At 36.0% G+C, this 12,881-nt stretch overlaps 1 protein-coding gene across 1 annotated transcript in view; it reads right to left on the bottom strand.

Annotated features, from left to right (window-relative positions):
- The window catches only part of LOC121421049 (solute carrier organic anion transporter family member 2A1-like), a 40,914-nt gene extending 36,887 nt beyond the window's left edge, over positions 1-4,027 (bottom strand). Inside the window, exon 1 of the mRNA XM_041615648.1 lies at positions 3,689-4,027. The gene's annotated coding sequence lies outside the window, so the exon portion shown is untranslated. The remainder of the gene's footprint in view (positions 1-3,688) is intronic.
- Between the last annotated feature and the right edge of the window lie 8,854 nt (positions 4,028-12,881).

Raw genomic sequence — 12,881 nt, 5'->3', positions numbered from 1 at the left:
TTGGTAAATCCCCAAAGTGCTATGACGTCTTTATAAATGAAAAGTAAATTATTCTTTAGTCTTCAAAGGAAAACAAGAAGATTGAGTATTCATGAAACGATTCAGAACTTAAAACACCATGGTTTTCAGTGCTCACACTACTACAGATGCCTACATTTTGTTATCATGATTCTAACACATACACTCTCAGATATTTTAACCAACCTATAAGAAAAAAATACTATTGCTTTTAAAAGCTGGTTAAAAGCGGGTCATTCAATAAAAAAACGAGGTTTCGGAAGAAGAAGGCCGGTAATTGTTTACAACATTATAAGCGCAGGTTCTGTCAATTGTAATGTCGGAGAATGAGGCACAACTCTGAATAAACGACTTAAAGGGATATTAAAAAGAGCCCTCAGATTAAACAACCAATCTCTTTGAGCTGTAGTAGAACACGCCCTTAATACATGCTCAGTATCGGACGGGATGATGCCCTAATAATCAACTTTGAAAGTAACTTCTGTGAGAGAAACGTGAAAGCGTCACTATGGACAAAAATTGATTACTTGATAGAGGCCCTGGGTATCACTTTTCACTTTTCTTCATATCTTGTAATATAATCCAGCAATGTTTATCTTCTACTTGAAAGAATATGTAAAAAAATATACATATTTAACAAGGATTTACATATAATTTTTACAAGAAAGATATGATGACTTGTAAATTATATATATTTTGAACTTCAACAAGAACGATATGATTTGTATATTATATATATATATATTGATATATTGATTTATATATAGATATATATTGTTTTTTGCATTAATATGACTTATTTACTGAAGGAAACCTTCGATCACAAGCTTTGCTTTCCAGAAGGTTCCTATTTCATTTCAATATGTTATATTATATTTTGCTTTACTTTGTAACTTTGCTAAAATTTTGGAATGAATAAATTCGTTATCAATCAATCAATCAATAATTGTCACCCTTTTCTGTCCAGTGATTAAATGAGACACAGAGTAATAGACCCCAGGCTGCATCATGTGTAACTGATCACGTGTCTTGAGAAAGTCCACAGGATTGGATGAAAGCTTGTCAAATATACAATCTTGAAATAGTTGGCCAAAAAATGTCCAGCTTTTAACCAACCTTTTACAACATACTGTCCACACAATTACTGGTTAAAATCTGCCAAATTTGGATGATAAAAACAATTTGTTAATAAATTTGCTCGATTTGATAATAATTGACCAGAATATTTTTTTACCAGCATACATTACCCAACACAGTGGACAGTATGTTGCCCAACATTTTGAGTTAGTATTGTTAAGGTTGGTAGAAGCTTAAAACATAATTCATTTCATCACCCCTAATCGATGAGATTGTTCTTTTCTACCGAAACTATAAGTTGGCTTAAGCCACCAGACTTTGGTAAAAACAAAATTGCAGGCAAACCGAATTTGGATATTTTTTTTCTGACCAGGTTCACATTTGAACCAACTCTCAGACTCTTGGTTAGGTGAACAAAAATCTGACTATAGTAAGCATGTAAAGCGGGGTAACCTCCCAACTATTGGTTAAAAAAGAAAATTGCATGAAAAAAGTTTTGATTTTTCGTTTGACCAACAGTTGATAGGTTCATAATTGGGTTGGTTAAAAACAAAAAGCAGAGAGTGTAGTAGCTGAACAGTAGTAAGGTGTAAAGTGGCCAATAATTATTGGAGAAAAGTACGGACCCGGGTGGTGTTTCATAAAGCTGTTCGCCAAGTTACGCACAACTTTACGCACGACTGGAACCTGTTCTTATAGGCGCTAAATCAGTTACATAGAGAAATATCATTTATCACGAGAAATGATCACCAGTCGTGCGTAAAGTCATTCGTAACTTATGAAAAGCTTTATGAAACGGGCCCATGCTGGGTGTTTCATAAACCTGTTCGTAAGTTAAGAGTGACTTTGAGAAAGACTGGTGAACGGCGTTCATGCACGCTAAATAATCACCAATGAATATCATTTACCACAAGAAAGGATCACCAGTCGTTTTGAAAAACACTCTTAACTTATGAATAGCTTTTTGAGACAGTCCCTGGATTTTCGTCAGTTTCTAGCCTCTGAAAGTAAATTGCGACTCAGATCAAAACTGTTTACACAGTAAAAACGCTGTTTAAGATTTTATACAACGCTGTTTACTATATGAACCTTCCAGTATTTGTTTAACCATTTAAACAATCTTTTTTAATTTATTGAAAATTAAACTTTGTTGCTTAAGATTTAAACAGTTTTTTTAAACTGTTTAAACAATTGCAGTAAGGTTCATATAATAAACACCGCCGTTGTGTAATTTTTTTTACTGTGTCGATCAAAATACAGTAAAAACGCTTTTTAAATTTGTATACATTGCTCTTCTTCACACTCTAAAAAAGGTTTACCCAAGAATGGGTAAAATAGGAACATGAATTGTGGTTGGATGAAAATATTTTGCAAATTTTGTGCAATGTTGCGTTGAAATAGCCCAATGTGGGGTAAAAAAAAAAATACCCAGCAACCATGCATGTTCCCTCTTTACCCAGTCATTAGGTAAAATATTACTCAGTGTTTCAGTGTGTATATGAGCTTTAGAGCAGTTGTTTAAAAATATAAACGGGTGTTTAAAATCTTGAATGTTCAATCTTCAATAAGTTATAAAAAATTGCTGCATAGCTCAAATTGACAAATTAAATTGAAATTGAATTGTGAAAAGCGTTGTGTAAGAATTTAAACAACGTTGTTTAAATTTTTACATCACATGACACGGCTCTAAGTACCTTAAATTTGACATCACTTGAAAGTCGAAGAGTAAGACTTACCCCAGATTTCGCTTTATTGTACAAAAACTGGTTAACTCCACTGAAAACAAACGCTTTCAATTTACGTCATATGAATAAATATAATAAATATAAGGAGATTCCAGGTAAAAAAAAAAGATTTCAGAACAGTACTCTTTCAAGTCTGACAAGATTATTAAGTAAGTACCACTGTACCATGGTAAATAAGTTGGCAATTTGTGTAATGAATGTACAATTTTGTATTATTATAATTTTCTTTTTATCCATTTTAACTCCATTTTTAACTGCACATAATGTAATTTTAATTTGTGTAATCATTGCTAATCTTAATTATTTTGATTATTTGTATACTTTGGCATTGTGTAAACATGTACAATTCAGTCTGTGACTGCTAATCATTGCTTATCTTGATAATTTTGATTATTTTTATACTTTGGCATTGTGTAAACATGTAATTCAGTCTGTGACCGCCAATCATGTTTTTTTTGCAACAAACCTAAATTGAATTGTATTGATAATGAAAAGTGTGCAGAGATATTTCATGGCTTTGAGTATCTCGAAGTCGGATGTAATTCCTATAAAAACGAGAAGACATCATTATGTAATTAGTATCTATAATTATGAATGCATACTCTCTCAGACTTGTTTTAACCAACCCAAAATTTGGTTGAAAGATGATCCATGCAACTCATGGTAAACAAAAATCTCAAGTCATTTTGCAAACTAGTTTGTTTAAACAGAATGTAGATTCGTGTTGAACCCGACATACTTAGGTTGCTTAAATGATTCTGCGCGATGAGGGTGCATTACGTTAAATGATGGAATTCATTTAAACATAAATGTAATGAAATATAAATGGATTATTGAATAACACTTACCCCTTTGTCGTTTTCGGTAGTCTGACGTTCACGCGAAAAAAAAGTTTACAAATGGTCAGTCTCTGAACAGAAATGTTTGAATCCCTATATAGTAGGAACCTGCAGTAAACCGAGTACAAAGTTCCTTAAACTTGTTTGATTGTGCCAGCCAAAGTCAATTTATAACTGGCATAATTTTACGATGTTGGTTATATTTGGAATATATGCCGAGCAGTAGAAATTCCCCTTGACGCACCGCGTGCACGACTATATCCACCAGTCATGCCAGTAGTGATTCGTTAAAAGTGAAACAGGTTGAAAGGGGCGGCATACGTCACGCTTTGTGCGCACGCATTGTGGTTCAGACTCGTGCGATGTAACATGAGAATAAATTCACGAACAACGAAAACGTTACTGAAAACGAAAGGTATTGCTAAGATCGATGCACGCAATATAAAATGAAATGAAAATAGTATTACAACAACAACGAAAATGGCTTAATGACCTAACGGTAAAGCTGACGTATTTTTTTCGTTAATAAGAAAATAGGCACATTATCATTAAATAGTAGGTCTACCCCAACTGAGCCTTATCTTTAATTTCTTCTATAATTTCTTCTTCCCCCCCCCCTCCAATTTTTTTTCTTTCCCCTTTTTGGATTACTGAAAAAATAAATCAGACAGCCTCCCTGGGACCGCTCCGCGCTCCCGGCACGCTCCCGACAATGATACCACTTAGAAAGGGTAGGGCAAAGGAAGAAGGTAGTAGAGAGGGGAAATGTATTATTATTTTCTCTCTGTTTTACCAGGTAACCTAACTTGTTGTACACATGCGTGACCAAAAAACGCGTTTAAAGGGTGTTTTTTCAGTTTTGGGCGCTGGCCGCGGCGTGCACTCGTTAAGTGTATAAAAAAAACGATTTTCAAAAATAAGGGGTAGGTTTGAAAGACTGGTCAGTTGTCAATCGCAGGGTCAAACGTATTTAGGGTATTTTTTTTTCCAAACGTGTTTAGGGTATGTTTTTTTTCCCAAGCTTTTTCCCGGGGTCATATATTCTGGCGACAACTTGTTAAGGGGCCAAATTGTGTAAATAAAGCCCGCGAAAAACTTGTTTAGGGGGTTATCTTGCACACAGAGAAAGACTCGTTTAGGGGGTGTTTGGAAATGATTTTGCCACGCGTGTGTTCAGCAATACATTTGACTGCCCCCCCCCCGGGACAGGTCCATGGTTTTACATAGTGATTTCCATGATGTAGTATTGTGTAATGATGGTTAATTGTTAATATCGTTTAAGGTCTGAAGGGAAGAAGAGAGAAGGGGACGGTAGTTGCATTATGGGAAGAAGGAAGGAGAAATTGAGAGGAAAGAAAAGCGGACACGGAGGAGGAGTCAAGATTTAACTCCCGCCAGCCCCCAAATACTTAACATTAATCTAAAAAAGGTGGACTTGTCCTTTAAAGTAGGTTCAATGCACTTCACGGTCAACATAGACCTCATAGTCTAAAATCAACATCTAGGGTTAAATGACCTTGCAGTATAGCGCGTCAGTACGGATGACATAACATTCGTGATTCACACAGTTGTGCGTGATATAACCAAGGAGATATCACCTATCTCCTTGATATAACATTCATGATTCATGCAATTGCCCAAGTAGCGTCGGGACTTTGTATTTGGTATAAGAGACATGGCGTCAATCCGGTCCAAACGGGGGAGGGGGGGGGGGGGGTAGCAATATACTTAGCTGAAAATTCCAAATGAGGCACTCAATATCAAGTGCTATGCGTACGGGGTGCATGCTTGTACATAATACTTTTTGGGGATAACAGTTAAAGGTCAAGTCCACCCCAGCAAAAATTGATTTGAATAAATAGAGAAAAATCAAACTAGAATAACACTGAAAATTTCATCAAAATCGGATGTAAAATAAGAAAGTTATGGCATTTTAAAGTTTCGCTTATTTTTTCACAAAACAGTCGGATATGCACAAATCAGTGACATGCAAATGATTCAGTTGATGATGTCTGTCACTCACTATTTCTTTTGTTCTTTATCGTTTGGGTTATACAATATTTCATTTTTTACAGATATGACCATAGGGACCGACTCGACTGAATCATATAGTAGTAAGCGATGCTGATATCACATGTTCAGGGAGGAATTGATCACTGTTTCACTTGACAATGAGGAGAAAATTAGAATATTTCCTATAATAAAATACAAAATAAATAGTGAGTGGATGACGTCATCAGTCTCCTCATTTGCATACCAACCAGGATGTGCATATAACTGTTTTGTGAAATCAAACGAAACTTTAAAATGTCATAACTTTCTTATTTTACATCCCATTTTCATGAAATTTTCAGTGTTATGCTTGTTGGATTTTTCTCTTTTTACTAAAATCAATTTTTTTGTTTGGGTGGACTTGTCCTGTAAGGCCTATTACAATTTTGTTTCGTCTTCTTCGAAGGCATTCTAAATGGTTTGTTGTGACATAACTCGTGAATAATTATATGTGCTGATCATTGATATCAATATTGGAGTGTTCGAAGCGAGCGAGCAAATCTTTAGTATAGTTGGAAGACAGAATGTTCTCATAGAGTCTAAATGTCATATGATATAATGTGCAAATTATATTAAAGAGGGAAATAAAGGTTCACAGAAAAAAAAAGTTGTCACTGACAACCAAACTGAGAGCAAACAGTCGAGATATGTCCAATGAACATGTATTTACTCATTTGTACATGATTATGCACTAATGAATACATGATAATGTCAGGAACAGGGTGTCTTATGAAAATGGATTATAGGACATATTTCTCAAACGTGGAAATAGCACACTGATGCAAATGAAAAGAACAAAAATATTGCACAATCTATTATATTATATTGAGAGATAATGAAGCGTTCAAAATTCTAAACGAAAATTCGTTCGCATTTGAAATGCGTATTGGATTGCGATCTTATTAAATATTTTTGAAAACTTTCCTTAGATTAATTAGCTCGTAAAGATGCAGGAATTATAATTGCTATTTGGTACTAATAATGCTTTTTGGGGGGTGTCGGTATTCTCTCTGTAATTATAAAAGTGACAAATATGACTAATTTCATTTTGTTATTTTGTTTCATTCAAGGCCTAATTACACCAAATTAATAGATATGACTCAAATATCCACTGTTCTTTTTAAGAATCAGGCACGTTGATATATATATATATATATATAAATGTGTGAAGCTATACATGTACAACAGCTTTGGCAACTCTTTTATTTAAATATTGTAAAGAAATGGATGAAGAGAACAATGGTAGACGTAGCTTAAATCAAGGTTCCCCAGAGCTATCTACCCTTTGGAAAAATTGGTTATGCCGAAAAAATGTCTCTGCCGGGAATCGAACCCGGGCCCCCAGCTTTGAACGCCGGTGCCTTAACCACTAGACCACAGAGACGGGCTTGTGGCTAGGCCGACCGAGATCCGATTGACCGTCAGAAAGACAGATTTTCGACACTATACCAATTACCTTTGTCGGGTGAAGGTGGGTTTTGAACAATGACAAGCCGTCATGCCTCAGCTGGATCAAAGCTATTGCTTCGATACAGTACACGTATGTGAGAAAGTATATACAAATGTGTATATACTTTTATATATATATATATATATATATATATCATTATCCGTCTTACTTGAATCGCTAAATCGTAATTTTCATAGAACCACGGAGGCGCTACCATCATGACCATATGCGAAAAATTAACGTCGGTGTGTTCATATCAATAAGGTACAGGTAACTCGATCTTGAAATCAAGAATTCAAATTCGATTTGGGAAAAAATGAAGAGTCGATGTTTGTTTTTATTCGAATCATTGCATTACCAAAACAAATCTGAAATAAACTTGACGAGAAAAGTAAATCGATTTAAAGACAACTAATATTCTGCATGGATTGATTCAATGTGATTTCATTCCATTCAAATGTTTATCTCCACTAAACTTAAAAAATATCAAGTAAAAATCGTTTTAAAAAGCAACAGTACATTTTTACATAGTCTTCTAGGATTATTAATAAAATGATTTGAAATCTACGTTATGTTTTCACATTAGTAGGTTGGTTCAAGGACAGGTAGGCTATAGTGTATTGTCAAATTGCCTTAAAGGACAAGTCCACCCACATAAAAACTTAATTTGAATAAAAAGAGAAAAATTAAACGGGCATAATACTGAAAATTTCATCAAAATCGGATGTAAAATAAGAAAGTTATGGCATTTTAAAATTTCGCTTCATTTCACAAAACAGTTGTATGCACATCTCGGTCGGTATGCAAATGAGGAACCGATGACATCACTCACTCACTATTTCTTTTGTATTTTATTATATGAAATATGAAATATTTTTATTTTCTCGTCATTGTCATGTGTAATGAAGTTTCATGTCTCCCTGAACACGTGGAATTCCATTATTTTAACATTTTGTGCTTCAGGCAAGGAGGTCCTAATCGTCAAATTAATAAAAATTGAAATATTGTATATTTCAGACAATAAAAAAAAGAAATAGTGAGTGAGTGACATCATCGACTCTCTCATTTGGATGTAAGTGGCTCGTTCATTTTGTTAAAAATAAGCGAAACTTAGAAATGTCATAACTTTCTTATTGTATACATTCGATTTTGATAAAATTTTCAGCACTGTGCTTGTCTGATTTTTCTTTATTGATTCAAATCAACATTTTTCTGAGGTGGACTTGACCTTTAATAACAATGAACAACCAAGAAGCCTTTGTCGAAAATTGGTGAATCCAAATAGGAGTTTCGTCCTGCATGGTCTCTTGACAGACAAAACTCATGTCATTTTTCGTCAGCTCCGAAACTTACGACATTGGTGTTCTCGTTAATCAATTTACGACAAACACATCCGAGCTGTTCATTGTCATTTTGTCGAACATTTTTAATACATCTACTGTTCTCTAACCATCCGGACATCGAAGAGCAAAACTCCTATCATTTCTATTTATGATGTCTAATCCCTTTTTTTTTCAAAAAAGAACGTGATCGCTTGTTTCATAAAGCAACTTGAAGCAAAAAGGTGTCAATGAGTCTGCGGGAATTTCCGATTGCGGTTTCTGGTATTTTTGATAAACGGATGTCATTTGGTGTAGGCCTGTCAATATGAGAAATCCCAAATTACGCGTGGGTAAGATTTAGCTTGACGAAGTCCATATTTTGTTTTTGGAACTGAAGAGATCCTCAAGACGAAGAAAATAGAATAAACGCTGTCTTCGAGCCAAGACGTAATTTGTAGCTGGCCCTCTTCTTTTTTCTGGTGACGTTGATCATTGAAACAAAGCAGGGAGAGCGGGGGACTCGGGACGCTAGTTTGATTCTTCATGTCATGCTAAAATGAAGAGAGGAAACAAAGAGAGAGGGAGAGAGAGAGAGAGAGAAGAAAAGGGATAACTATTAAGAAGAGTCTTGAAGGGAAGGGGGGGGGAGAAGACCTGAAAACCCAAATCCGAGTGATGTGACTAGTACTCGAACCTCGAACCTAATAAAGAAAAGGGACCGGGGTAAAAATGTGCAGTATTGAAAAAAGAGGTTTTGGCCGTGGAAGTATTTTATTTTTTTTCTTCAGTTTTTTTCATTGGGAAGTAATTAATGATGTCGCCTTCGAGTGTGTGAGTATATATACTTGACTTTTACATGCGTTAATCAATCGGATATGATTCCGTAGGCCTACGATTGAGACGACCATCAAATCACTATTCGAGAGACCTGACTAGGAGTCGAACCTCGAACCTCTCCTTCAAGCTTCCCCATGCAGCTTGGATTACAAGGTCATGCCTGAACTCCCCATTCTCCGTTGGGTCCCCTTCCACCCATATCACGCATACACTCTTAAAATAGTTATGGAAAATACCCAACTCTTAACCAACCCTGTGCAACACTGTCCACACAATTTTTGGTTAAAATCTGCCCAAATTGGGTAATAAAAGCGGATAATTTGGTGAAAAAATTGCACAGAATATATATTTTCTCTTTACCAACATGCACTACCCAACAAAGTGGACAGCATGTTGTTGCCCAACATTTGAAGTGTGTATGTAAATACATGCCACCGCCCCTGAAACCGGGGGGGGGGGGGGATATTATACTAAACTGAAAGTGTCCTATTTTCATTTGTTCATTCATAACTAAAGTGAAGCTATGAATCATTCAATCACGCTGTTCCTTATCATGAATATGTATTTCATTATCCTATAAAAGAAACCATTGTGGGGAAAATGCCATTAATCACGAGTGGGAGAAAATAAAATGAAGAATAGACAACCATTAAAATGTTTGCAATAAATCTTGATCCATGTTCCGTTAATGAGGATACGATAAATATATTTAGGCGAGACTGAATTGTCATGAACTACCCTACCTTGTGAACGTAAAATTGGGTATAAATGAAATCCATCTGTCTCATACTTCTGGATCTAACCCCTTTTGCGAACAAACTAAAATTTATCCAATCCCTTTTGAATAAAAATGTGATTTTATTTCTCGCCATTTTTATTCACGTTTTAATGGAAATTTCAACTTTTCTTTGAAATCATCAGAGCGACTAAAAATGTATAAATTGAGACCCTTCCCCCAAAAAAATAATTATGATAAAACGGATCTAGCCTCTTTTGCAAATGAGCTCTTAAGAAGGGTTTGTTTGCAAAAGGGGTTAGATCGACTTGAGGCCGTTCAAGAAAATCCTTTAGTATTCTCCCATATTGCAATATTCTTTTGCGAAAATTTATTTCCATTTTACCATACCATGTAAACATATAATTGGGTATAAAAGAAATCTGCCTGTATTCACATTCTAAAACAGAATTTTCCCCAATAAATACTTTGTGGATCTAGCCCCTTTTGCAAACAAGGTGAAATGGATCTAAACCCTTTATAAAGGTAATTTTTTTTCTTTGCCATTTTGTTCACTTTAAAAAAAAAAAAGAATTTCGACTTTCTTTGGGTTATCAACTTGTTGAGCTACTAAAATCCATACATTGAGGCCAAAAGTAAAGCAAATTCGATGAAAAATGGATCAAACTCCTTTTGCAATTGAGCTCTTCAAATGTTGAGGTGCTCTGATACGTTTAATCACTAGATGGACAGATATATATTGATATTATAAACTCCTTAAAAAAAGTTTGGAAATCTGCCCTTGATCGAGATAATCCCTCCTCGGTTTTAGTGAGTATCAATGTGTAATTGGTTTTAATGAACAGAACATTTAATTTTCTTTAAAATGATATCCTACATGAATTGAATTGAATTTATTACAGAACGTCACCGGCAATTGCCAACATTTTGTTCAAACATGATATTATGATGGTTATCATGGAGGCGCAGTGCCTTGAAATGTGGACCAAGGTCAAAATTCAAAAGTTGCAAAATGACACAAGTCACTGTTCTTTTTTCATTGGTGATGGGTGAGTTTCTCACAGATTTCCAAACTTCTTTGAGGGGTTTAGTATTCTCTCATTATAGTGCGATACGTTGATATACTTCAGTTACACTTTAATTATTTGGCTAGTAGGCTTATCTCTGAGTTTATTGATATATTTGTTTACATGAGAGGTCTAATTGCATTTACAATGTTTGAGATCAATGATAATAAATTATTTGGATCTCTAAGCATTAGGAGTTATATATCAACTAACCAGATAACGTTTGTTGTGAACCGTTACGCCTCCAGCAGAGATCAAGGATTGTTTTGTTACAAATAATGTAGGTCTAGGCTAGGTTTTGGCCTTGGTGACTCACATGAAGTCCCGTCAGAAATCATTAAGGCCCACGGACTTCTGTCTACGTCTCAGTTTATCAACCTAATCAATAACAAATGGATATACAGTGTAGTAGAATTTTGCCTTCTAACAAAAGCGGATCCATGGGGGAGGGGGGGGGGGGGAGGGGGCAGAGTCGCCCCCCCTTTCGAGAGGCACAATTAAAATTTGTAATGTAAAAAATGCCGTTAAAACAGAAGTGTGCCCCCCCCCCTTCGAAACGAAGTTCTATTATTTTGCTGGTCATCATTTTTTTTTCTTGGACGAAATGCCCTTAATTTTGGGTTAAAAACCTCACTCATTTGACAGTCTTTATAAATAAGTATGTTTTCAACGTGGGTTTTAAGTTTGGTGTAGAAGAAGAGTTCTTCACATAATGGTGGGGCGGTATTTCAAAGTGAAGTTGCAGCATTGGGGCAAAGGATTGTTCTCAATAAAACTTGGTCTGAACACGAGGACAATTCAAAAGATCCTTCAGAGCGGGGGAACGTTTCATGAAGGGACTTGTCGGACGTTTTGTCCGACAAGTCCCATTTCATACGACAGTTACTATAGTAACAGTACCTCTCAGCCAATCAGAATCAAGGAAAGATGTCAGATCTGACAACTTGTCGGACAAACATGTTGATGAAACGGTCCCCAGATCTAAGATTGCGAGATGATGAGGCCCCCCCCCCCACACCCAACCGAACTGCCCGGAATATGCCTTTGCCATTCATAGTTGGCAAAAGGCTTCTTCTCAAAAATCGACTGTAAATCGTATTTCAGGTTCGTACACCTGAACTATCAGCTGCGATTATTCAAATTCTTGCGGAAATTTTTAACATGTTTGAAAATTTCCCGAAGAATTGAAAAATCGTTGGTCATCCGTTTGAGTTCGCATCTCTTATTCAGCCTGCAGTAATCGTTTATCGTTTGTGTGTCATCATGGTCATTGTCGCGCATGGTCCCTCATCACGCTTTTGCCAAAGTGGACCGATCTCGAAAGAACCCTTGACGAAGCAGCACGAACAAGAACGCCCGAATCGGCTGATCTATTCACTCGTCTTCGTTTCTAATCCCAAGCCATATATATCTAACCATTTCTCACTGTTCTTTCGTCTTATTGGGTTATATCAACCCTTCGCTTGCAAAATCGATGTCCTTCGCATGTCATATTTACCCGTCCCACATACCATGGTCACATTTGCTACGGCCGCCGTAGAATCTAAAATTTCTACGGCGAGTAGCAATTCTATATACGGTCGCCTCAGAATTTCCACGGCCACTTACTCTAGCGGTCACATATGTTACGGTCGCCGCACGGCGTATTTTTTAATTTATGGAGAAAAGAAATCTGCGGCTGACGTATGTCCTTGAAATCATGACGTACGGTCGCCCTAGGGCGACCCTGCGCTGGCCG

This window comes from Lytechinus variegatus, chromosome 9 (assembly GCF_018143015.1).
Source record: "Lytechinus variegatus isolate NC3 chromosome 9, Lvar_3.0, whole genome shotgun sequence".
Taxonomy (NCBI): Eukaryota; Metazoa; Echinodermata; class Echinoidea; order Temnopleuroida; family Toxopneustidae; genus Lytechinus; species Lytechinus variegatus.
This window is presented reverse-complemented; position numbering and strand designations above follow the sequence as displayed.